At 52.4% G+C, this 26,238-nt stretch overlaps 1 long non-coding RNA gene across 4 annotated transcripts; it reads left to right on the plus strand.

Moving 5' to 3' along the window:
* Positions 1 to 258: 258 nt before the first annotated feature.
* Positions 259 to 26,238, plus strand: LOC103875773. Of its 4 annotated transcripts, none has more exons than XR_004176079.1 (7): positions 259 to 1,900; positions 2,435 to 2,666; positions 3,493 to 5,777; positions 8,177 to 8,287; positions 9,953 to 10,052; positions 22,373 to 22,395; positions 25,928 to 26,238. It is a non-coding gene; the product is annotated as an uncharacterized LOC103875773 (long non-coding RNA). The 4 variants fall into 4 exon arrangements; XR_004176077.1 differs by lacking the exon at positions 2,435 to 2,666 and having other exon boundaries at positions 259 to 486; positions 3,493 to 5,530; positions 5,610 to 5,777; XR_004176078.1 differs by having other exon boundaries at positions 259 to 2,666.

The following is a 26,238-nucleotide window of genomic DNA, read 5'->3' on the forward strand; positions in this document are numbered from 1 at the left end:
ATTTTAAAAACCCCAGGCTCGGCCAGGCGTGGTGGCTCACATCTGTAATCCCAGCACTTTGCAGGGCCGAGGCGGGTGGATCACAAGGGCAAGAGATCGAGACCATCCTGGCTAACACGATGAAACTCCGTCTCTAATAAAAATACAAAAAATTAACCGGGCGTGGTGGCAGACGCCTGTAGTCCCAGCTGCTTGGGAGGCTGAGGCAGGAGAATGGCGTGAACCTGGGAGGCGGAGCTTGCGGGGAGCAGAGATAGCGCCACTGCACTCCAGCCTGGGCGGCAGAGCGAGACTCCATCTCAAATAAAGAAAAAAAAAAAAAAAGACTTGGCTCCTCACCTGTATTGTGGGAATCCCAGCCTAAACTGGACATGTGGACGTTGAGCAATAGAAGACAGACAAACAAAGGAATCTCCAAACCTTGCAGGACCCAAGGCAGCAGCCCACGAGTGGATCCTAAAGGATTTTCATCAGCCGCAAGTCTGGGTAAGTGGGCTTTTTTTAGGGGGAGGGGAGAAGCAGCCTGGGATGCTTCTTGCAGGAAGAGGAGTTTCAGAGGAGACAAGAGAGGTTAGGAGCCAATGAGTGGGTGAGGAGGGCCCAGCCCAAGAGGCTGGGGACAACCATGAGAGGCGGGCCAATGGGAGAGGAGGGCACTGTTCCTCAGTGGACTAGGTAGAAGGAGGGGTTGTAGAGAGGTGGGTGCAAGGAAGGAAGGAGGAGGATGGGGAGCTCCCCGTGGCTGTCCCACCTGAAGAATCTGAGCAGCTGTTCCCAGCTCCCCCTTGCTCTGTGTAACATCAAGCAAATGCACGTTGTGGGATCAGCTTTTCCTCTGAAGACCTCAGGGCCAGTTCTCAGGCCTCCCCCTCCCTGTGGACTTTAATCCAGTCCAGCACAGATGGGTTAGGTCACAATGGTGGTGGGGGTAGTAGCATTGGGTCTCCCTGGCTTGAATTTTTTCTTATTTCCCCATGTCCTCTCCTTCTTAAGCAATAATTTATCCTTCTGCATGGTCTTACATACCCCACACGTCTATAGCTCAGAAAACTAAGAAGCACTCCATCATTCTTAAGTTGGGCCTTGCCACCTGCAGGCCCCTCCCCTCCCACACTTACCTTCACACGACTGGGGCAAGTGGTTAGTTTCCCCATGGCCCCTCCAGTCCCTCTCCACTACACGACACCCTTCTTATCTTTCTGACTACAATTAGAGCCTCCTCTCCCTGTAGGGAAGTGAGAGGGACAAGGTCAAGGATCCTCACAACTCAATAACAGCTGTAGAGAGCCTCACCTATCCTGTGCACTCACAGTGACTCCATGCAGGGGACCAGCAACGAGGGGAAAGGGAGTGGGAATTAGTGTGGGGACAGGGGAGAATCCCGCAACGGGATTCCCTGCCTGGTCTAGTCTGGTCTGGGAGCAGGGCAGATGCTCAACAAGGCATCCCAGGTCTTGGGGGAGCCACTGGCAGTGGTGAGGCACCAGCTCTCTCAGGGCATGTGAAAGTTCATGTTTTGTCTCCCTCCCACTCTCCATGACTGTGGATCCCGAGAAGGACACACCTGACACAGGTACTGCCCTCATCTTTCCCTGTAACTCCACCTCCACCCCCCATACCCACTTTATACCTCTGCAGGGTTACTAGAGCCTGACCCAAATTCTCTATTCCAGAGACAGACAGACCTGTTCCCCAACTCCCAGTGGTGCTACGCATTGAGATGCTGAGGTGGGACCCAAAGATCTGCTCCCGTCTTCTCTCCTGAGGGGCTTGCAGAAGCCCCTTTCTCAGAGTCACCCCTCCCAGGCTGAGCTGAAGAAGCTGAGAAGGGAAGGGCCATAATGATAAGGCTGGGGCAGGGGACAGCGGCACCCTCCGTGCCCTCTCCCCATTAGTGCAGGTAAACATACAAGGGTTTCTCCCAAATGTGAGGGTTCTGCTTCGGGGCCATAGAAGGCCCCACCAACACCTGCTGCCCCTCCTGTTTGTCCTCCCTCTCTTCAGCCCCACAATTACCAAGAGCAAGTTGTTGAGGCAAGCTCTACCCCAGGCCTGCATTAAGAAATCTGGGTGGGAGAATAGATGTAAGAGACATTTCCTTAGTGTTTACTGCAAACCCTGCCAGGCTAGAGGTGCCATAATCTGCCCTGTATCAGATCCACAGAGTTATACCACCAAAACCCCCCCAGGATGTATGTGAGACCACTGGGCTCATTGGCACTGGCAAATAAGATGGCCAGGAAGCAATCAACACTGAGTGCCCACTGTGTGCTTGGCACTGGGCCAGACTCTGCTGGGGGAGACTAGGGGGGAGGCTCATTTCACTGGTCTTATGCTCCCCATACCATGGTAAGCCAGAGAGGTACATATTACAAATACTGGAGACTCTCATGCTTGAATATAATCCTATAATCTTATACCCACTCCCATTCAGACGTGTGGTCATATGTGAATGTCAAACACACAAGCTAGACAGAAGAAGGAACTTCCCTAGGTTGTCAGTGCTGTAGACTAAAATCATCAGACTCAAAGGCCTCATTCTTGGAAGGTGATGAACCGGGAGAGCCCCCGTCTTGCTGGGCCAGGGGTAAAGTAAGGCTCCTGTCTGAAGGCAGGGGGATGGTTGAGATGACCCGTCAAGATGCTACCCAGGACAAGACACAGAGGTAAAGGTTCCAGTAGAGGGGCATGAGGAGGAGGGACAGATGGATGGAGGGATGGAGGAGTGCAGGGAGCAGTGCTGGAGAGATGAATGGTCTTGGCTGGACTGATGGGCGAGGCCAGGATAGATGGATGGCGGCTGAGGTTTGTTTACTGGCAGCCCCCAGCCCTCCATCGCCCCCGCGAGAGGAATGGTGGCTGGCACATCAGAGGGCTCTTAGGGAAGCTCATGGAGATGATTTAGATGGGAATGAATCAGCTCCATATGGATTAAGTGTCCCCGCAAATCCCAGGATCTTACAGATGAGGGGACGGGGCAAGGGCACTGAGGGGAGGGGAGAGAGTGGGGAAGCAGCGTGGAGCTGGTGCAGAGAAACACGGTCCTGGAGCCAGGGAAAGGGCACCCTCAGAGGGCATGGGGCAGGTCAGCCTGGCACAGGCGCAGCCCCTGCCTTGGTCTGTTGATACCACTGTTCCTCTTGCTTGGTACCAAGCTTTAGGAAAAGGCCTCCTTCTCCACACCAAACCATCTGTTGGAGTGTCCCTTCTGAGTCAGTTTTGGTCTGTCTCCTCTTGCCTCTGTCTCTTGTTCTCTCTGCATCTTCATGTGTCTTTCATCTTCATTTTTCTGTCCCTCTCACTCTCTAGTCTTCTCTGTGTTTCTGTCTCTCTCCTTCCACACTCCCCCACCACATCTCTCCGTCTCTTTCTCTAGAGGTCTAAATGGTACAGGGATGCTGCCAGTTTCTCTGAACTTCAGCCTTAGCTCTGCCCTCCTCTCCAGGGCTCAGGTCTAATGCCTCCCTCCCTCTGTGCTGTTCTCTCACGCAGACCTCAAGTTTGGAAGTGGTCAACATAACAGGGAAGCTGGTCAGAAAAGTGACTTTTTGGCTACAGAAAGTTATTTATGTTCCTCTTTGCCACCCTGCCCTTGTGCCTTCAGCTGTCCCTTCTCCCAATGCCAGAGGAGACTTGGATTGAGCACCCATGCTCTATGGACAACAGCGAGTTGAGCAGACCTTAACATCATTCCCGGGGAGGCAATGGGTCATCTGCTGGCTAGGGTTATCAAAGGCCCCGTCTCCCACTCCTCTCCCATGCCCCAAAGTGAAGAGCCCCAGAATGAAGCCCCAGAATGAAGCCCCAGTTATGAAGCCGGCTGCCATGTGGGCGACCTGGAGTCGGAGCACAGGGCAGTCACATATGACAATTGGTTGAAATATCACAGCCACTCTCCCCCCACCCCCACTGGTGATCTATGGGCTGCGTGCCCTGTAAAAATTATTTATCGGGGCCTCAGAGTGTCCTGATTTAGTGCCGCTGCCTCTGGGGCCTTGGGGCCTGCCTGTCCGCCAGAGTCTAAGCGTTAAACGACGCTAAAAAGTTAAACAGCCAACGTTGGGGGCTCACTCGAGGAGGCGCCATAAAGCTGTCGGAGCTGCTTAAATCAGGAGCGAGGATTCCCTGGGACATCTTCTCTCCATATGCCGCAAGCCAAGAAGGCTCTCCTTACCCCTCTGCCACTCACCCATACCCAGGAGCCCGCAGAGGGCAGAGGACACGTGGGCCGGGGGCCTGGGACAGAGCCCAAAAGGAGGCCACGGATGACCTCCTCTGCAGGGCTTTCTCCAGCAGAACAGGGGCCACGTCTCAAGAGTGTAGGGGTCACGTTGTCCAGCTTACCAGCTCTGGGCAGGGGTCTCCTTGTTCAGATCCAGTTTTTAAAGACTTCCAGCAAAAGGCAATGCCAAAATCTCTCCCAGGGGCCCCTGGGGAGAAGCTGGTTCCCAAGTCTGTCTCACTTCAATCCATGCTTCTGGGTTTTGAATCCACTGGAACTCAGTGTCTTCCCACCCAGGTTTGGAGAGGGTGTTCTGTCCACACCAGCCTGTGACTTCTGGCCTCCTTTCACCCCTCCACACCCACTTGCATGGCTCTCTGAGGAACAGAGCCCCACCCTTCATCACCACCCTCCGCCAACGCACCCCTGGGTGCTGGCATAACACACAAGCTTCACAGATGGCTTTTCTCAGCTGAAGCCCAGTCCCTGCTGCCACCACCCGGCCGCCGAGCAAGAGGGAAGGTGGGTCTCCGCATGCTGCCTATCACACCTGCTTTCAGCAGCAATAAAACTCACTCTTAAAACCTCCGTTTGGGTCCCTAATATTTGCCTGGCTATATATCTCCGATGATATATGGACAGAAATTGCTCATAAACGGCTATAAAATCTCTTAGTCAAGCTGGGGAGGAGGCGCATGAAGGTGGGCATGGCCCGGGCTGCAGGAGGATTGGAAGCTGAGCCACTCCGCTGAGCACCCCAAACTCAACTCTAGATTCCAGGGACCAGCGGCTGGGTGTGGGGCCTTGGCAAGGGTGGAGGAAGAAGACCCAGAGGAAGATCTTCAAGCCTCTCATGTGGTATTATGGGCCTGTGTCACCGGGCTGCTCCAGGCATGCGCTGTGTGGCCTTGGGCAAGTCACTCAGCCACTCTGTACCATGGTTTCCATCACTAACATGAGGATAATGACACCTACCCAGGCTCCCTCATTAAGCTGTCATGACAATCAAATGAGAAAACATACAAATAATTCATCAATGCTTTGTAAAGCAGAGAGGTTGCATATATCAGGTGCTACCGCCAGATGGGCACAGTGCATCTTGAAGGCGTACTATGTGCTGGATACTTTACTTAATTATCTCTAATCCTGACAACACCTGCCACGTAGGTATTACTGTCATCATGTTGCAGACAAAAACCCTGAGGCTCAGAGAGGTGTTCTCCAGTAGCCAGTGCCAGAGACAGAATTCAAACCCAGGCCTGACTCCAAAGCATCAGAATGAAATCCTGGCAACAGGAGGGATAACAGGTAAGACACTGGGGGGACTTCCAAACAGGGCAGGAAGATGGCTGAAGGAGGCCTTCTATCCCTGGTCTCCCCTCCCTAGAGTGCAGACCTGTCTCTCTAAGACAGTCAAGTGGTTCCCCTCAGCCTGTTCCCAGTCACTACACCGGATCACCGGAGGAAACAGCTCCCAAGGTGGAAGGCAAAAACCTGGGCTTTCTGGGAGGCCAGAGCCCTGCAATCAGGACACCAGGAGACACAGGTGGGCCAGGTGAGGAGAGGCCTTTGTGGGAGCAGGCCATATAGACCGAGATAGTCCCAGAGTTCCTGGTCCAACCCCCCACCAGCCCCAGTCCCTGACTCTCCCATCTGGTTACCCTCCCTCTCCCTCTGCCAGCCCCTGATGCCTCTTCACTCCACGAGGCCCTACCCTCTTCTTCCCCCACCCTGCATTCCCTCTGCTTACCCCCCATTCTCCCTCCCCAACAGTATCCCCTGAGAGCCTGGCTGCCCCTCTAGCTGTTCCACACCCCTTTGCCCACCCATGGTCCCTCTAGCACCTGGCTGCTCCGTCCCTCCACCTTGGCTGCTGGTTCTCTTCTCTCCCCAGGTCCCTTCAACCCCCAGCTATCCCCTCTGCCTGCCCACCCTTTCCCTCCCTCCGAGCACCCCCCAGCTCCTGGGTGCCCCTTCCTTTCATGACCCTGCAGCCCCCAACCTCCCCCTAGCATTCCTCTGGTCTCTTCTCACCTGCCCTCCAGGACCCCAGCCCCTGCCCTGCCCTTTGTCCCCTTCTTGTGACAAACCAAACAGTAGGAAGGCCATCCTTGTGCCCCACACTTCCCCTTCCCCAGTGGCTCCCACCCCCAACCCCACTTTTCTTTAAGTTTCCAAATCAACCTTCCTCCAATAATAATGATAAAGCAGGAAGCCGGGCCGGAGGACAGTGCAGATTTTTCTTCTTGACATGGAGTTTCCGATTAAAGGCAAAGGGACATAAATCCTCCCGCGTAATTGCTGTGCTCCAGCTCGGAGCCACTTGGAAGGGAGGCTCCCACCCTCTCTGCCCCTGCCCCTGGGAGCCCCACCCCCAATTTGAGCAGGGCTTGGTCCCCAGAGCCTGGGGGTTGACTGGGAAGGGGGAGCAGAATGTTGCTGGTGTGGACACAGCTCTGGGAAGCAGGTGGGATAAACTTGAGCAGGGCTCCCTGCATTTTCCTTCCAGGGGTCCAAGCCTAAGATAGACTGTGGGCCATGGCCCAGCTCAAAGCACCTTTCTCCGCACCCGGGGAGCCCTTCAGCCCCTCACATCGAAAGCACACTTTACACTTGAACAAAGCTTGTTGGCATTTATTATCTCCTTTGTAAGAACCTTGAAAATTATTAAACAGATACCAGATGGGGGAGGGGCCCCAAGAAATGAACAAGTGCAACTCCCCCTGTTTTACAGATGGGGAAACTGAGGCCTAAAAAAAGGACTGTCTGGTAGCAGAGCTGGGAACTTAGAACTTGACATCTCATGCACCACAGAGGGGCTGGCACCGTTTACATCTACTAAATTGTGGGCCAAACAGCTTTCTCATCTGCTAGCGAAGCTTTCTAAATAATCAAGAATGCTGGATGTTGTTATTCCCCCTCTACAGACTGGAGAAAGATGACACTAGAAGTGTGCAGGAATTACCCAAGGTCAAGGGGCAAGGGTGGAGCCTGCAGTCCCTAGGCCTCCTGACTCCATATTCATCTTCTTCCCTTCTCAGAGTTTTACACCCAGAGATGCCAATGTCTGGTGACTCCACAGGTTGAACTCAGCCTGGCCTGGAACCAGCTCTCAACCCTTCAAAAGCTACAGAGACCCCTCCCCGCCAGGGACCTTCCCAGCTCTGTTCCTCTCTTCTTTTTTTTAAATTATTATTAATAGTATTATTATTGTTGAGATGGAGTTGCACTCTTGTTGCCCAGGCTGGAGTGCAATGGCACGATCTCGGCTAACTGCAACCTCTGCCTCCAGGGTTCAAGCGATTCTCCTGCCTCAGTCTCCCAAGTAGCGGGGATTATAGGTGTGCACCACCACGCCCCACCAATTTTGTATTTTTAGTAGATGTAACCCACCTTCCCAACCCATCCCCAGGCTCTGGGGACCTAGCCCTGCTGAAATTGGGGGTAGGGCTGCCAGGGGCAGGGGCAGAGAGGGTGGGAGCCTCCCTTCCAAGTATTTTAGGGTTTCTCCATGTTGGTCAGGCTGGTCTCCAGCTCCCGACCTCAGGGTATCCACCCACCTCAGCCTCCCAAAGTGCTGGGATTACAGACATGAGCCACCACACCCGGCCCCTTCTTTTCCAACCTCCTGCCCATTCTTCTCCTCCCTGAAGCCCTTCTGATTTGAAACCCTTGGCTCCCCTTTTCTTGGTTTCTCCCTGCACTCAACAAGCCCCTCCAGCAATTCCTAAATCAGGTGCCAGTGTGACTCTCTTCTCTCTCATCGGACTAGGGGAATGGGCCTGTGTCTCCTCCCTCTGAACTGCCAATTACTAACCCCCACCATACCCACTGTCTCCACACCACCTCCCATGCCCCCGAGACTCAGACCCAAAACAGATCTGTAAAGCATGTGCGTGTGACCGTGGGAACCCGGGAGTCCTGTCTCCTCTTCATCCACAGAAATTTCCACAGAAACCCCATGGATTCCCATTTCCGGTATTAAACGACCATGGCCTCTGGGTTTCCCTGGCCCTCCAGGGCAATCTGGCTTGTCCTCCAAGACCTCTTCCCTCAGCACCTCAGGTGAGCGGAAACCTTCACGTCCATGCCCTGGGCACCCACCCGTCCCTCTACCACAGCAAAGCTTAGTGGGGAGCAAGGTCCAATGGGGGCTTTGGACAGGAGGACCCCCCTGTCCGGGTCAGCTAGATCAGCTTAGGCTTAGCTGCTCCTGAAGGGGCCTGTGTTGAGCTTCCTGTGCCATGTTTGGGGTGGCTCTGTGGCACTGCCTGGGCTGGGTAGTTCTGGATGTTACTATAGGGATTTGGGGTGTTACTGTAGATTGTGGATGCTGTTGTAGAGTTTGGAGTACAACTGTGGAGTTGCCCTGGAGATTATGGTGGGGTTTTCTGGGCTTCACACTAGGTTTGCTTGGGGGTTTTTATAGGGTGACTCCAAAAGGTCACAGGCCTGTGCTACTACCTGGCCCAGAGGAAGGGAGGGAGCTAAGGCTGTAAAAGAAAGCTAGGGAGTTTGGAGGGGGAAGGACAGAGGTGACCCAGCTTCCTAGAGGAGGGGATAGTTTGAAGTTGTAGGGCAGCAAGGCTCTGCCCTACCCCATCTTGGTATTCAAGTCCCAAACCCTGGCCAACAGCCTCCTTTGTTGGCAGTGAGGGGCTGGGAATGAAGAAGGCTACTTGCTCCCCGGGAGGGATGGCAGGCCAGATGCTGTGCGTGCTCCCGGCTTTCTGTAGGGAGGAAGGACCAGGCCTGTTCCTGGGCAGCAGTATGGTCCTCCTGGGTGTATGTCCCCAGCAATAACTGAGCCCAGAGCTCCCACCTCAGTCTTGGAGCCCTGCCCTGGGTGTTGCTGAGGCAGGGCAGAATCTGGAGGAAAATGACATAGACCCTAGGGACCCTGAACTTACAGGGATGACAGACCCTAATCTTGGACCCGAGTGAATAGAGAACTCTTCTTGCAGTTTAATCATGAAAAACTCCCCAAGAGACAGAAGTGTAGAGCCAGCATTGGGCACAGTCTGAGAAGGGAGAGGGTTCCAAGTAGTAACAGCTGAGGGAAGGTGTAGAGGTGAGCAAGGATGAGGGTAGTTTAGCCCCAGAGACTTGGCATAGGGAAAGAAGAGTCATTCACTCTTGTATCCATCATTCACTTAGCAAACAGTCGCAAGAGCAGCTCTACATCGGCATGGTACCAGGAAACACAGAGATGAATTACACAGGCGGGGACAGCAACTGGAGAGACTCCCAGAAACTCAGTCCTCCTCCAGAATACTAGCACCAGCTTCAGAGTTCTCTGGGTCCATGCTAGCTGAGCTTCTACCTCCCTGCCTCTCCAGTCTAAAAGAATCCATTCCCCAGCATTTTACTTATTCCTCAGAGTCCCACCCCTGCCTCAGTCCTTACCCCAGACCCACCACTCAAATATGCCATGCTCCTCCCCTCTGGGCAGAACCTGGAGCACCTTCTGGACCACAGCTACAGCAGGAGGGATTGGGGCTAGATATTCTGAGTACCTTCCCAGTGGCAGAGAGGAGTGGTGCTGAGGAGTTGAGCAGGGGGCCAAGGAAGGGATGCGAGCTTGAGTCCAGGCCCGAGATCCTCAGCCTGACTTTGCATCTTGCTGGGAGAGGCATCATTCATCCACCCAGGGGTGGAGATGGGGCAGGAGGAGGGGAATGAAAAACACCCACAGCCCATTAACCTACTTTTGCAACTTCATTAAAACAGAGTCTTCGACATGTTGCCATAAATTGTCTTCTGAGGAGGAAGCCAGATCCAACATCAAGTTCTAGCAGTGAAGCTTCAGAGAAAAGGCTGGGATAGCCAGGTTAGAAGGGACACTGCGTGCATGTGTGTGTGTGTGTGTGTATGTGTGTGTTTGAGGGGGTTGTCACTGAAAGGTTTTGCAGACTGGGCCAGGCTGGCTGCCTGTTGCAGGGTTTCCTAGGTGGGCAGGCCATTGGGTGAGGGGCAGGGAGGGAAATTTTTACACTATTGTATCATTGCTGCCCTGATCAAGAACCTTCACGGCTTCCTGGAGTCCCACAGAAGCTCTTCTCAGCCTTTGAGGCCTCCTTCAAGAAGCCCTGTTCTTTGAAGCTCAGGAAACTCACTGAAAAAAAAAAAAAAAAAAAGAAATCCTGTTCTGCCCCAAAGCCCCTTCTGCAAGGTGTGCACTGAGCATTACGCTTCCCAGCACTGAGTACAGTAGACCCCAGCAGCCTCCAGAGAGCCTGAGGCCAGCACCGCCCTAGCTAGGCAGGTGGCCTGGTACAGTGGAAGGAGCACTGGCCCAAGGTCAGCAGGACTGAGTCCCAGTCCCCTTACATGAGTAGTGACTGAGGGCCCAAGCCCTGGAGAGGGACTGCCAGGGTTCAAATTCTGCCTTTGCCATTTAAGGACCTCAGCCAAGTTATTTAACCTCTCTGTGCCTTAGTTTCCTCATGGGAATGATGATATTTCATAAAGTTATTGAGTCTTAAATGGGATGGCCCATGGAAAATGCATAGCGGCCAGGCACAGTGGCTCATGCCTGTAATCCCAACACTTTGGGAGGCCAAGGCGGGTGGATCACTTGAGTCCAGGAGTTCGAGACCAGTCTGGTCAACATGATGAAATCCTGTCTCTACTAAAAATATAAAAATTAGCCCGGCATGGTGGGACATGCCTGTAATCCCTGCTACTTGGGAGACTGAGGCATGAGAATCACTGGAATCCAGGAGGCGGAGGTTGCAGTGAGCTGAGATCACACCACTGCATTCCAGTCTGGGCGACAGAGTAAGACTCCATCTCAAAAAAAAAAAAAAAAGAAAATGCATAGCACTTAGGACCTGGCACATCCCTGGGGTCAAAAAACATGGGCTATTGTTGTCATTATTACACACTTATTTACTTAGGGTTCACAGACCTGAAAAGGACCTTTGAAGTTCAGGAAATCTGTTTTACGCATGAAGAGACTGAGGCCCAGAGAAGGGAAGCGACTTGGGTCAGAATCAGAGCTGCTTTTCCCAGACTTCCTTTCATCCAACCAACGGTCCTCCCCCAAGAGGTCCTCTCTGGGCCTTAATTTCTTCAATTGTGCAGTGAAGGGATTAGAGTAGATCAGGAGTTTCCTTTTGTCATCATCATCATTATTATTACTATTATTATTGTTATTGTATTATTATTATTGCCTTAGAACCTCTTTTCAAACAATCCTCACTTAGAATCCCGCTATGCAAAAGTGGACTAGATCTGGGGAAAACTGCAAGAGCAGGGGGTGGGGTGGTCTAGAGCCCCTCAACCCCAGCAACAACCTCAGAGGCCTGTCAGAGAAACTCTGGGAGGTCACAGACCCCAGGTCAAGACCTTGACCGGGGTGATGTCACGGCTTCCACCAGTGGCACTCTAGGAGGTTGGTGCCCCCAGAAGACCAAGAACTTTCCAAAGCCACACTGGGAGAAGAGGAGAGGCCTTAAGAAGGGCTTCCTGGGGACAAGATTATCTTGACACCCTCTCTATATAGAAAAGGGGTGGAAGAGGCAGGAATGCAGAAGAACGGTCTGGAGGGCCTCTGCGGAGCAGCTCGTTCTACCTGTCCAGGGATCCCACACCTGACATGCCTCCGCCTTCCCTCTGCTTCCCATTTCTGAACTGCCTGCACTCTCCCCATAGTTGCTGCCCAAGAAAACATGGCCATAAAACAGACATTTGCTTTAATTTTCACTTGAAGAGGCAATTTAGCACAGGCTATTTGCAAGCTGTTGGAGTTCTTTATGAGGCTTTATCATGTTTGTTCCCAAAGTGCTCCCCTCAAAGCGAATTCCCAGGTCAAAGTTCACACATAACTATTTAGGGGGAAGAGGGAGCATGGGAGATTGTACAGACTGGAGAATACATGTATTTTTTAGGTCAAGAGTGGCTGAGAAAATAAAAGAGAAAGCCAGGCTGGCCTCTGATTGAGGCAAGTGCTGTGTGACCTCGCCCAAATATTTTCCCTCTCTGGGCCCCTGCAAGCAAAGGCCAGTCCCTATGGTAAAAATGAAACATGTGACTCAGCCCCAGCCTCTAGGGCCCTCACCCTTGCAATGACCCAAATGCTGTGTATTTGCAGCCAAATCACATGCAATAAGTCTTGACTCGTACTCTCTGGTTTGGATCTCTCCAGCTCTTCCCTCCCACCAACTACAGCCCCCGGCAAACTGCTGATCCTTCCCTGCCCTCAATTTCCCCCACTTGGTTTCTTCACTTGTTTTCTAGGGTCCTTCTTCCCTAGGATAAAGGGCTAAATTTTGCTAGACCTCCCAGCTGCTCCAAGGAGGGGAAAAGTCACCAACTCCACCTCCTTCCAAAGTTCACGTGGTTTCCCCCCTCGATTTTCCCACAGTCCTTCCCCTCTTCCCTCCAGAGCTCTAGACTGAGCAGCATCAGTGGGAACAAACCTCCCACACTGTAAACAGAGCGGCTTTCCTGAGGCTGGATGCACCCAAGGTCCTTGGAGATCACAGAGTGGGCAGGGCTGGGAAGCTGGGACCCCGGGGCACCTTGAACACACACCAGTTCCCCTTCGGCTCCCTGCAAAGAAAGTTTCGCGCCTCTAAGGCCTTATGGAGACAGGGACATGGGTTTGGGGCCGCACTCTGGGGCCTCCATCCAGTGCTATCCCAAGGGTGACTTGGGAAGTGGGGGTGAGCCAGAGGTCATAATGTAGAATAGGGGTCTCCCCTCACTCAAGACCCCACCCCCTTCCTCAAATTTCTGAGGAACTTTCCTGGCCTCCACAGACAACTCCAGCCTCAGTATTCCCAGGGAAGGGTAACAAGGCAAGGGGGACATTTCTCAGGCTGGGAGAGACCCCCGAGGTCAGGGTCAGATAGAAGGCAGGATGTGTGGGAGGCAGAGGAGTCGGAATACGGGAATCTGGGGTGGTGGGAAATCCTGTGGTTCCTGCAGCAGCAACAGCATTTGCAAAGGAGACTCCAGCAGAGGAGCTGCCTGGAGGCTCACTGAAGCATTCTTCAGCCCAGACCCCACCGTGGGCTGCCAGTCAGGGACTGCACTCAGGCCTGATACCAAGCCACTGGGGCTGACGTGAAGGGAGGTGAGTACAGGTTCTCCCAGGCAATTATCAAGAGGAAAAGAAACAGAACAGAGACCATGAGGGGAAGACATGAAAAGGGAGAGGGGCCTCAGATACAATTCTCCAAATAAGTCCTTCTGTGTACTGTGTGTGAACTAAGCTTCTGCCTACCTAAAGTCCAAAGGAATCCTGTAACGTCAATCCCATTTTTCATATAAATAAATAGAGGGTGCAAGAGGCAAAGGAAGTAGCCCAGATCACATGGATCTGCCTAGCCATTTATCTAGTTACTACCCCCTAGCCTCCTCACCTGCTGTGTTGTAACGGGCTACCTATGCATCTATTTATATCTGGCTGTTTGTCTCCATTCTCACCACCACAGAAACAGAATCTTAGAGTAAGGAGGTCCAACCTCCCCACAGTGCAATTAGGGAGCTGATGCCCAGAGAAGGGAAGCTGCTTGCTTAGGGTCACAGAGCCAGAAGAACCAGGGCAGGGACTTAATCCAGATCAGAAGGCCGCTCTTTCCTGGGGCCAGGTTCTCAGCTATTTACATACACAGATGCCAGACACCATATTAGGCACCAGGGAAATAATGATGAATGGGTACAGGCCCTGCTTTGAGAGGCTCAGAAGTGAGGAGACAGAGCTCCTCCGACTCAACCTGTAGAAAGACATCCTCCAAATGCCAAGGACCACATACATGCTAAGAAAGAAGTTGCTCTAAGCTGGGGAAGTCAAAAAGGCCACCTGGAGTGGGGAGGCCTAAAAAATGATTAGAGTGTGAGTGAGAGGAGGGCACTCGCTCTGGTGATCCAGGAGGGAGGAAATGTAGTGCACAGGAAGAGTCCTCTTGGGGAAGACACTCCTGTTGGAGGATTATGGGAGACAAAGCTGGAAAGGCAGGTTGGGAATAGACTAGAGAAGAACCTGGGTGCTGGCTAGAGGGTCTGAGCTTCGCTCCATGGGCACTGGGGAGTTATGGAAGGTTTCTGTCTGGGGTGCCATGGGGAATCCATGCAAAGGGACTTATTAGGAAATTTACTCTAATAAATTAGGGTAATAAATTAGAGAGCAGCTTACAGGGCAGACTTCCCGGGAAAAAACCTGAGGCATCAAGCATGTCGGTGAGTCTGTGTGTTGTCTCTTGGGGTGACTGTGGTGTGAGTGTGTGTGTGTGCACGCACACTCATAAGTGTCATGCTAAGACCAGGAAAGCCTGGTTTCACAAAACTGCTCCAGTCTGCCCTGGTGGGGAGATGATGGATCACCAGATACCCACCCCTTCTGTCTCCCTTTCATAACCACCCTGAATGGGCAAGAGCAGAGCCGCCTCCCCAGACATTCTGTGTACCCTGCACCGCAGCACACACATGAAGAAACTGTACTAGAAGCAGAGACACGCGCACACACACTGGAGAGCACAGTAAGCAACCTCCTACCTAACCTTTTCCCTCAAGACTCATGCCAATAGAGGAGGGCACCCAAGGCACCATAAAGGACAAGGGCAAGGGAGGGTCCACCCCACAGCCTGATGAGCTTAGGACAGTGAGGAGTCAAGTGGCGGGGAATGAGGGGGGCACGCTGCTGAGGACAGCCCAAACATTTGCAACCCACGTAAACCCAGAGGTGCGGTTGATTGGGAAAAATGCCCTGGGGAGACAAATAAAGATTGGCAGGGGACCACTCAGAAAACGACTCACTGGGGCTGGGTGCAGTGGTTCATGCCTGTAATCCCAGTACTTTGGGAGGCCGAGGTGAGTGGATCACCTGAGGTCAGGTTTTGAGACCATCCTGCCCAACATGGTGAAATCCTGTCTCTACTAAAAATACAAAAATTAGCCGGGTGTGGTGGCAGGCGCCTGTAATCTCAACTACTCAGGAAGCTGAGGCAGGAGAATCACTTGAACCCAGGAGGCAGAAGTTGCAGTGAGCCGAGATTAGGTCACCGCACTCCAGCCTGGGCAACAGAGTAAGAGTCCATCTCAAAAAAAAAAAAAAGAGAGAACTCACTGGAACATGAGAAGCCTACCTGCTGCCTTCGCCCCAACTCCCTTCCTCGCTATCCACACTGACCTCAAGGTCTGCTTACCTGGACAACTGGTTTATTTTGTCCTCCTTTTGGGACCAGGGGTACAAAGGGACTCAAGGTCCCCTTCCGCGTCTTCCTCAGCCAAGAGATCCCCCAAAATGGGAGGACTATGAGCGATGAATCCTGGTGGAGTTGTCATTACTGTGAGTTGCAGTATCATTTACTAAGGATAGCAATTATCATAGCCATATCATCATAGCCACTGCCACCAGGAGAAGGGGACTGGCAGCCAAGATGCCTGGTACTACTCACCAGCTCTGTGCCCAACCCTTCCCCACTTTCCCTTCTTGAAACCTGAAGAATTGTAATTTTGGGATTCCTAGGATCTCAGAATCAGAAGAAACCTTGTAGTGGTCCCATTCCCAAACCACTTGTTTGCCTGCCTCTAGCCAGGGGCACTCACACCCACCAGGTATCCCATTGCACTGGGGTGTTGTTGAATACATGCCTCTGCCCCCTAAGACCTCGGTGCCCCTGGGGAGAAGTCTGGAGGAATTCCACCATCTTTACAATCCTGGGGTCTTCCTCATCCCTCCCCAAGCCAGGCCAGACCTAGAGCCTCCCACACTGATGTGTCGCAACCTCCTCAAGCGTCCAGTTCAGTGTCACCCAACCCACTGGTCCAACAAATCATTCCGAGTTCTACCTCCAGCCCTCCTACTCTAACTCCAGCCTACTTCTGCAGCTATTTGTACATGCTCACATGTGTACACAAGTTGCTAGGCCTGTCCATGCACACTGACACAATGGGCTTTCACCTTGACTATTTCTGACCCAGCCACCCATCAGACAGGAAAACGATGATCTGATTCGTCTTCTAAAAATCTTTCCAAACCTCTGTCTCCACCTTTCTGTCTTTTGCTCAAGCACATTTATCCCTGATTGCCAGGAAGTTTGCCTTGATATTTAACTGAATCTTGCCCTCGGTGGGATGGCCTTGGAGAAAGGTCATTCATTTAATATCCTATCCCAGCTTCCCAAGTCACTTATGATGCACTTTCTCCCCTCTGTCAACCTTCCAGAAGCACTCTCCACTCTCCACACCCCAGGTTAGTGCTCCCACACCCCCTCACCCTAGCGCAGTTCAGGGAATGCCTGCCTGCCTGCCTCCAGGCCTGGCTCTAGTTCAGGTTGTCAGCCCCAGCCCCAGTGGAGGAGAAGGGGTTTCATACAGCCTAGCGTCGAGCCCCCAGCCCTCAGCCCTCACTGAAGAAGGAGGTAATTAGGAGCTGTGCAGTCCCTGTCCCCCAACAGGTAGAGCTGAGCAGCTGCATCCATCATCCAGACAGGTGCCACAGAGCGGGAGGGTCATGTGGCTCGGCAGGACCAACAGGAGAGTCGGGGGAGGCCTCGGGCCGGGGATTGGCTGGTCTGCAGCAGGAAAGTCAGGCTGTCGGGGATAACCTGAGAATGACCTTGTGGGGACTTCCGCACCCCTGGCACTGCTCCTCCCCAGAAATCTCTCCACCTCCCCGCAGTTCCCAACCTGAGGTCCTACCTGCCACCCTGGCCCTGGCATTTTCTCTTCCCCTTCAATGTCATTTATCTAGGTGTAAGGGCCTCTCATATTCTTTTTTTAAAAAGGAAAATGGTCTCTTGCGTACTTCATAGGTCTACGTGGGATGGGGAGGTAGTTTTCTGGCCTGAATAAGAGCTGATGACTCCATGAGGGAGAAAGGAAAGGAGGGAGGGAGGGGGCCTGTGTGGATGGAGGAAGCGTCGGTGCAGGTGCATTTTTCTCTAATAGTCTGCACTAGTGCCAGGATGTGAGTGTGAAGGAGCATGTGCTGGCAGCCGTGTGCACTGCGCATCGGAGCATGAGCCAGGGTGCAGCCTGGGACGTGTTTTGCATACTTGCACTGACCAGGGTACATTACCACGCTGCAGTGCACTTGGGCACAGATGGGCGTGTTGACCTTGTGCCTTCTTTGTTTGTGCACAGGCTCATGTTCACACGTGTACACAGGTTGCTGGGCCTGTCCATGCACAATGACACAACGGGCTTTCACCTTGACTGTGTCTGACCCAGAGAGGGGGGTCCCTGAAACTCACCTGTGCCTGGGGTCCTTCAGCACAGCACATCTCCCAGCTGAATGGGCAGGGACTCCCACACCCCAAGAGCCACAGGTCAAAGATGGCAGCTGGCAGGAAAGAAGAAAGGGAAAAGAGGAGTGGTGGCTCTGCCAACACCTGTGAAGGTTCTTCGTTATATATGCAAATGCCCTCATTAGAGATGCACAGCACTTCCCAGAGCTAATGGCTGCTGCTGCAGCGGGTTCTGTGTGGTGGGCTAAGGGAGAGAACGGAGGCAGGACCACAGCCCTGTGGCTGGACCATGCCAGGGTTTCCATTCCTCAAGACTTGGCTACCCTGGGCAGTCCTGAGGAGGGGTAGGGAAGAGCCCTGGCCAGGGGGAAGGCCTGCTATAGGCAGGCATGGTGCAATCTGCCGGCCACAGCACCAGGCCCTTGGCTCTGCCTAGGCAGGCTGGCCTGCACGGAGCCCCTACTCCCACTCTAGGTCAGGACTTGCCAGGAGGGTCCTAGGAGGAGTGCTGGCTGCGGCCAACCACACACCCCGCCCCTCTCTCCATCCACCACCTCTCCTTCCATGAAGACCAAAAGTGAAGGTCTCTCTGGATCCCGGAGCAGGTGGCGCTGGCCCCCGCCCCCTCAGGCCTCATTTCTTCCTTTTATCACCTCTGCCATCGAACACCCAGAAAAGCAGTCTCACTGCGACCTTTTCTGTTATCCCAACCTTAGAGAAAGAATCCCGACTCTAGCCAAGCCCCACCCCCAACCCTTGTCTCTCAGCCCTGCTGGACATCCGTTTCGAGACCAGCCATTGCGGAAGGCTACCTTGTGCTTTTTCAACCTCACCGCCACCAACGTGGCACCGGAGACAAACACAAACAGTAACACATAGTCAACTCATGCATGCCCTCAGAAACATGCAGACACTCCCACTCCCCTCACAGGGCACACACTGTCCTGTTATATTAATGCGTCCTTAGACACACACCCACGCTGAAAGAGTCTGGCCGGCCTCCACTGTCCTTGTGCACATCCTCACCCCATTTTGGGGACAGAGTCCACAGAGTCCTCCCCTGCCCTACCCCCAACCTCTCCTTTCTTCGCTTCTCCCTCCCCCTCCCGCCCTCCTCCCTGGGCACCCGTTTGCCAGGGTTATTTATAGAAGCAAGCGATAAATTCAGTGTGTTTCTCGGCGCGCAAAGCTATAAATAATGGCACAGATCATTAAACCCCGAGAGCAGGCCCAGCCGCCCCGCAAACAAGATGAAGTACAAACCACCACGTGAGGAGGAGAGAGGGAGGTGCAAGGCAGAGCCCCAGACCCAGGGCCAGCGGGCCCCAGCCTGCACCCCTCAGCTGGGTCCCAGTGAACTTGGGCCTCCAAGGGGCCTTCCCCAGGCACCAGGGGAGGGGAGAGGGCAGGGCTGGGCCTGGACTGCCTGGGCCTGGGCAGGCTGCCGAACAGAGCTTGCCCCACCTAGTTCCCATACCCCTCCTCTTGTATTCTTTCCCACCTCCCCAGCCTCTGCTTCTCTCTCCACTTCTCCCACTGTTCTTCCATCTTTGTCTATATTTTCTTCGAATTCTGTTCATCTCTCCCTTTCTGTCTCCGTATTCCCACCTCTCTCCTTTACCTTTTGCCTTCATCTGTCCCTCTGCATCCACCTGTTCTTCTTTCCAGCCCTTCTTTTCCCTTACCCCAAACCCCTGGGCCTCAGGAGGGACCCCGATCCCACCAAGGAGCCCTCGGAGGCAGAAAGTCCCCTGTCAGCAGAACTCTGGAGCTGGCTGCTGATTCAGTGACTGTAATCTCCCAGGCGGAGGCGGCAGTGGTGGGGGAGGGGACAGGAAAGATAAATGAGCATAAGAACAAAATGGCACAGGCACTGGGGGTAGACTCCAGACTGAGCAAGGTTCTGGGGAGCAGAACCAGAGCCCTGAGCTTCATTCAGCCCAATCGCACCACGGCAGGCTGGTCAGTTGAAGGCAGGAAGAGTTTTCTGGCTACCAGCAAGCGAGAGCACCATAGGGGAGAACATGGCAAAGAGAAGGGAGAGGGGACAGGCAGGGAGTGGCGGGGAGAAGGCACTGAAGGAGTCAGAGAAAGAGGGGTGGAAGTCAGAGAAGCAAGGAGCACTGATAGAACAATGACCCCTCCAGTCCCACTGTACCCCCAGATCCAATGTGGATCCCTGCAGTCATATCATGTTCCTGAGCCAGGGCCACACATGGAAGGTTTGAGGGTTCCAACCACAGCTTCCACACGTCTCACTTTTAGGGAGTACCTTTATCCTTCCGGGTTCTTCCACCCTGACTTTGGCCTACTTTTTGGAGGTTTCTCTCAGCCTCCACTCTAGGTCACTTACATTCTAGGTCTTTCATTCCTTCCCACTGAGAAGTTCTTAATTCCTGCTTCAGTCTGAGCCTCTCTCAGGAGGATAGAACCTACCTACATCCCACATGTGTGGGATGGGTTCCCACAAAACCACCCGATTCTCAGCTCTTGGAAGGGTGATACAATCCAGTATGGTAGTCAGTTCTCTCTTTCTCTAGTGATGTCAGACAAAGAGACTTCAAATGGAGTAGCAGGGATAAGACTCAACATCAACCAGAACCTGCCGGCGCTCAGTGTAGGGAGATGCCAGGATGGGGCCATCAAATCCTCTGAAAGTTTAGGGGAACCCCATGGGCATGAACAAGGTGCAGCCTGGCTCTGTGTGGACGGGGTGGACAAGAAAGCCCTGGAGCCACTGCCCCTGCCCTCCACACCCCACAGCCAAAGCGACCATCTGCTCCTGCTCACTCCCCTGTTGGCAGCTTTGATGCAGAGCTCGGTTATTTGCCCAGGGATTTATAGTAGGAGCCAGGCTAGCAGCTAAATCCCCCAGCCATAGAGGTAAATCAGCTGCTGCGATGGGCCGGAACGAGGGAGCTGTCGGGCTAGGAGGCTGCACAGCAGAGCTGGAGAGGAAAACACTTGTCCCCCCTCCCTGGGGGCAGCCACCAATAAATCCCCTCAGGCACCGATTAGGGCAAGTGGCCTGACCAGATCTTGAGGGCTGTCAGTGCTGGTGGCAGACTTTACACCACAGCAGGCAGTGCCCACAGAAATGGGCTTGAGGATGGACCATAAGAACTGCTCAAAGCACCTGGACTAGTAGCAAGAGGTGAGGGACCAAAACCTGTTTTCCCAGGAACTGTGTGAAGCGGTGTGGCTGTTAGGCCAGGTTCCCTGAAGCCAAAGTGCCTGGGCTCAATCCTGGCTCTGCCAATTATTAACTCTGTGACCACTGACAAGTTATTTGACTTCCCTGTGCCTCAGTTTCTTCATCTGTAAAATGGGGATGAGAATAGTAGCTACTTCCCATAGTTACTAAGATGATTAAATAAAATAATATGCATAAAGTGCTTAGATCAGTGCCAGGCAATGTATGGTTAGTAGCACTGTCATATAAAATAAGGTCTTGAGGCTAGGTTGAATCTGGACTTGTGCAGAGAAAAGAGAAGGAACCAAATGACCTTTGGAGGAAGCTGGGGGCGCCAAGACGATGTTTAAAGAAAGGAGGAGGGCTATGTTAGTCTCACTGGGAGAGAAAGTGAGACCAGCTTCTTCCAAGGCTGGAATCAACCCCTGTGGTTAAGAGCACAAGCTCCTTAGGCAAGCAGACCTGCATTCAAGCCCCAATTCTGATTAACTGTGAGACCTTCGGCAAGTTATTTAATCTCTCAACTTTCCTCAACTGTAAAATGAGGATAATAATATTCACCTCATAGCATTATTGAGAGAATTACATGAGATCATACACAGATAAGGCGTTTAGTAAGTGCTCATTAAATTTTAGTCTTGTTACTGCAATTATTTCATCAAGTGAACAAAGCAGGGCTTCACAGTGGGCCCTGAATCTAGGTGCTAAGTGCCCTGAATCCAAGCAGTATAATTGACAGGAAAGTGCTATTGCCAGAGAGGGAAGGCAAGAGAAGGGGAGGAAGGCAGGAGGTGAAGCCTGACCTGGGAGGCAGAGGGGGTCAGTAAGAAGAAGGAGACCCAGGAATACAAGAGCAAGACAGAAGCAGGCAGGAAGAGAAAAGATGGGGGACTTCCAGCCAGAAAGAGAGTAAAGGGGATGGCACAGAGATGGAGAAGGGAGAACTAGGGAGAGAGACAGAGGGGAACTCACTGGGGCAGAAATGGATGGCAGAGAAGCGGGGCACACGAGGGAGATGGGGATCAGGGAAACAAGGGTATAAATGAGCAGAGCCTCAGAGCAGAAGTCAGGGAAATGGAAGGGGAAGACTGGAGTCCAGATGGCTGCAGGGAGTACTAAGGGGCAAAGGAAATGAGGGGCAGTGGCCAGGAGACAAAAAAGAAGGAAAGAGACTGGAGCACCAGCTGAGAGACAAAGGAGGGAAAGCCCTGTCTGGAAAAACAGCAAGCCAGAGCCAGCGCAGCTCGTTATGCAAACATGATTCCAGGCGCTCCACTGCCCCCTCTCCAGCTTTCATTTTCAGCTTGGCTTCCCCTGGCCTCCCTCCTGCGCCCCTCCTGCCAGCCTCTACTTTCTCTCCACTGAGCCTGAGGGCATACAAGCCAGCGGGGAGGGTGAGGGGCTTGGACTCTGTTCACCAGGGGGTGAGGGGGGGAGGAAGGAAACAGTCCCCAAAGCAGAACAGAACCCAGGGGTCCACACCTCCTTCTGGCAGCTCCCTCTTCATCCACATGAAGACAGGACAGTGGCTGAAAGAAGTGTAAGAGTGGAATAATAATAGTAGCAGAGAAAACATGAGCATTTTGCAGCCTGCCAAGTGCTTTACATGCCCCGGTCTCATAACAACCCTTGTGACGGAGGCAGTATTACCCTATTTATTATCATCAAACAATTATAGAATGCTTACTACCTGCTAAGAATGTCACATGTATTAACTGTCTTACTCCTGACAACAACCCCATTATTCCCATTTTACAGATGACAAGCTGAAGCCTAGAATGGTAAGTACCTTCCATCCTACGCCCTTCCCTCTTTGCTCCTCTGATCTCTCCTCCTGTCTTCCCTTGTCAAACTCTTTCTATTCTCTCATCTTCTCATGTCCTCCCTTAATTCCCTTTCCAATCATGCTGCCTCACTAAACTTCAGGTTGGCTTTCTGTTCACTCTCAAGGCAACCCTCCAACCACCAGCAGGACCTGGTGTGACTGCACATGATCAGCAGCCCCTTCGTTTTGGGGTCAGTTGTCAGGTAGCAACCCCTGAAAAAATCATACCGCAGCTGAAGTGAAATACCACAATGTCTTCAGAGCTGCTTTTACCCACATTCCTTCCAAAAAGGTCTGAGATGACCTACCATGTAAGACACAGATCGGCAGGTGTAGTGGCCCATGCCTGTAATTCCAACATTTTGGGAGGCCAAGGCAAGAGGATAGCTTCAGTCCAGGAGTTCCAGACCAGCCTAGGGAATATAGTGAGACACCATCGTTACGAAAAATTTAAAAACTAGCCAGGCATGCTGGTACGTGACTGTAGTCACAACTACCAGGGAAACTAAAGTGGGAAGACCCCTTGAGTCCAGGAGTTTGAGGCTGCAGTGAATTATGATCATGCCACTACTCACTCTGGGCAACAGAGTGAGACACTGTCTGTAAATAAATAAATAAATAAAATTAAAAAGACAGATATGGCCAGGCGCGGTGGCTCAAGCCTGTAATCCCAGCACTTTGGGAGGCCGAGACGGGCGGATCACGAGGTCAGGAGATCGAGACCATCCTGGCTGACACGGTGAAACCTCGTCTCTACTAAAAAAATACAAAAAACTAGCCGGGCGAGGTGGCGGGCGCCTGTAGTCCCAGCTACTCGGGAGGCTGAGGCAGGAGAATGGCGTGAACCCGGGAGGCGGAGCTTGCAGTGAGCTGAGATCCGGCCACTGCACTCCAGCCTGGGTGTCAGAGCGAGACTCCGTCTCAAAAAAAAAAAAAAAAAAAAAAGACAGATATAACAGAACCATTGAAACACCCATAAAAGAACAAGAACAGATAAAGAAGTGAGGATTTTAAAATGTCCTAGGAAAAGAAACCTAAGAATGGACAGTTACTGCAGAGGAACCCAAAACTTCTCCCTCGACTTCCTAGATGAAGCCAGGTAGTAACTTAAAAGCCTCCTCACCCACACCAGAAATAAACTGAGCACCTACTAGGTGTCATGCATCAAAGATGTGATCAACACTGAGGACCTGGAATTTTCTATTCACTCTACAAGTGTGAGAAGATTTTGCCTGAAATGTCCTGGTCACATTTGCCACAGAACACTTGAAAGGACTCTGGGCTAAAAGAGCTTAAGAGCAGTGAGGAATATAAAAGTTGGAGCCTGGCGGAGCGCGGTGGCTCATGCCTGTAATCCCAGCCCTTTGGGAGGCTGAGGTGGGCAGATCATGAGGTCAGGAGACCAGCCTGGCCAACATGGTGAAACCTCAACTCTACTAAAAATACAAAAATTAGCTGGACCGTGGTGGCGGGAGGCTGTGATCCCAGCTACTCAGGAGGCTAAGGCAGGAAAACTGCTTGAACCTGGGAGGCAGAGGTCGCAGTGAGCCTAGATCGCACCATTGCACCCCAGCCTGTGCAACAGAGCGAGACTGTCTCATAAATAAATAAATAAATGTCAGAGGCCATAGGACCCAGGAAGAAGAACGGCCCACACAAAGTTGTCCCAATGCCAGTTCCCCTCCCAGAATTGAGAAATGGAGTCTGAGGTGTCAGTGATAGCCCTGCCCCCAAGCCCCCTTCCCACTCCTAAATTGCTATTTGGGACTAAGTCCCTGCCAGCCAGTCGGTCTAGCCCTCCATGTGATGCTGTGAGGGCTGCTACTGGCTTCTCCTGCTCGTTAGCACATCAGCATGAGGATCATCAGGCACTGTAATAAATCAAATGAAAATAATCTCCCACACTCTCGCACAGAAACAAAATCTGCCCTCTCCGTTGGCACAATTTTTGGCCTGCTAGAGGAATGAGTACAAGAGAGTGACCTCAGGCACAGGGGACAGGAGACACACAGGGAGGAAAGAGATGGATCCTTGTCAGGGAAAACCCCAGACTTGCAAGCCAGGCTCCTCCCACAAATAATCACAAAATGCTGCCCCTTCCCCGCAGCCAGCAAAGAAACAGTCTCCACCCTCACATGCCTGCGTGTGAAATGCATAGGTATTAAGTTAGTTCTTAGGAAGGCTGACACCCAGCCTGGCAAGCGCTGGAGATATCTAAGCAGGAAAAGCCTCTGAGCACCTGGCATTGGCAGTATGTCCTAGGGCCCCCACTCCAAGGTCAGGAGACACTTGAATTGGCTGGAGGGTGGAGGATTGAGTGGTTGGTAGAAATCAGACTGAAGGGCATTGCTGGGCAGGTGGGTCCCAGTGTTCACCAGCATGGACCAGTGATGATATTACCAGCTCACCTATCATGAAAAATGACCTCCTTATTTTCCCCTTCCTCTCCCTTGCCTGAGGCATAGTTTGTTATCAGGGGCTTCTAGGCTAAAACAAAACAAAAGAAAACCCTGGAGTTAGGGCAGAAGCTCATAAAATTTTCCACTAAACAAAATTACTCTAGCTCTTTCCCAGAGGGAAAACAAAAAACAAGCAAACAGAAAAACCTCACTCCAGCTCCCCCACAACCCAGGGACCATCTTTCACTTTCAAAGCCTGACCAGGCCTCCAGGGAGTACAGACAGACTGACAAGAGGGGTCCCACCCGATAAGCAGGTACCAGTAGATGGCAAAGCCTTCCCCAGAAACACCTCTCCCAGATACATGTCTCTCCTCATGGAACTCCCGTCCACGGCGCCCTAATGCATTCAGAACAAACTGCATTCACACCAAACTACTGATTCCTCAAATTGGCATGCAAAGCCCTCCTTAATGCAGAACCACACTGAGCTCCGACAGTTTTTCCCTCCTACATCCTTCCTCCTCGCCCCAGCTACTGGTCCCTTTATTATCCCTGAACCATCCTGCTTCTAGCCCATTTTGCTTGGAATGACCTCTCCACCACTTTCCAAGGCCCCCACATGCTCATCAAAGCTCTCTCCATCCTCCTCCAAAGCCAGATTTAAATCCTAACTTCTTTTATTCATGCAAGATGTCTGCCTCCACTAAACAGGCCTCCTGTTCACCTGTGTGCTGACAGATAGTCTGGATAATGTTCACGGAAATGAATGAAAACTCCAAACCTGTTCTCTGCCAAGTTTTCTTTTCTGTGACCCATGGGGTTCATCAGGAGTAAGGAGACCAATCAGGGACATGGAGATGGCAGACATCTCCAGAGCCCCACCTCCCCAAGTCAGGGGTGAGGTCTTTGAAAGAGACGCTGTTGTGAGAGATGCTGCAGGTGCTTCTAGGCTTCTGGAGACCACTGACCTGGGTATCTCTCAGGGGCTTTAAAGGCCTTTAAACTAGTGACCTTGGACCTCCTCTTTCTTTGGTTCCTCTCTCCCTATTTCTCAGTCTCCCTCAATCTTCATCATTCTCTTTTTCAGATTTAGGCTGAGGATACCATCTGCCTGAGAGCCCCCTCCTCTTGGAGTCTTGCTCCTCAAAATGTGACTTAAGAACCAGCAGCATCAGCATCCCTGGAAGCGTGCTACCAATGCATTCTTGGGCCTCAACTCAGACCTATTCAATCCAACTCTCCAGTTTAGCAAGGTCCCAAGGTGATTTTTATGCACATTAAAGTTTGAAAGCAATAGTCTAAAGAACCAGAAATGCCAGACCAGGGGTCCAACAGGGAAACTGAATGCCTAAGACATTCATTCATTCATTTACCCGTTCAATAAATACTTAATAAGCA

Source organism: Papio anubis, chromosome 9 (assembly GCF_008728515.1).
Source record: "Papio anubis isolate 15944 chromosome 9, Panubis1.0, whole genome shotgun sequence".
NCBI lineage: Eukaryota > Metazoa > Chordata > Mammalia > Primates > Cercopithecidae > Papio > Papio anubis.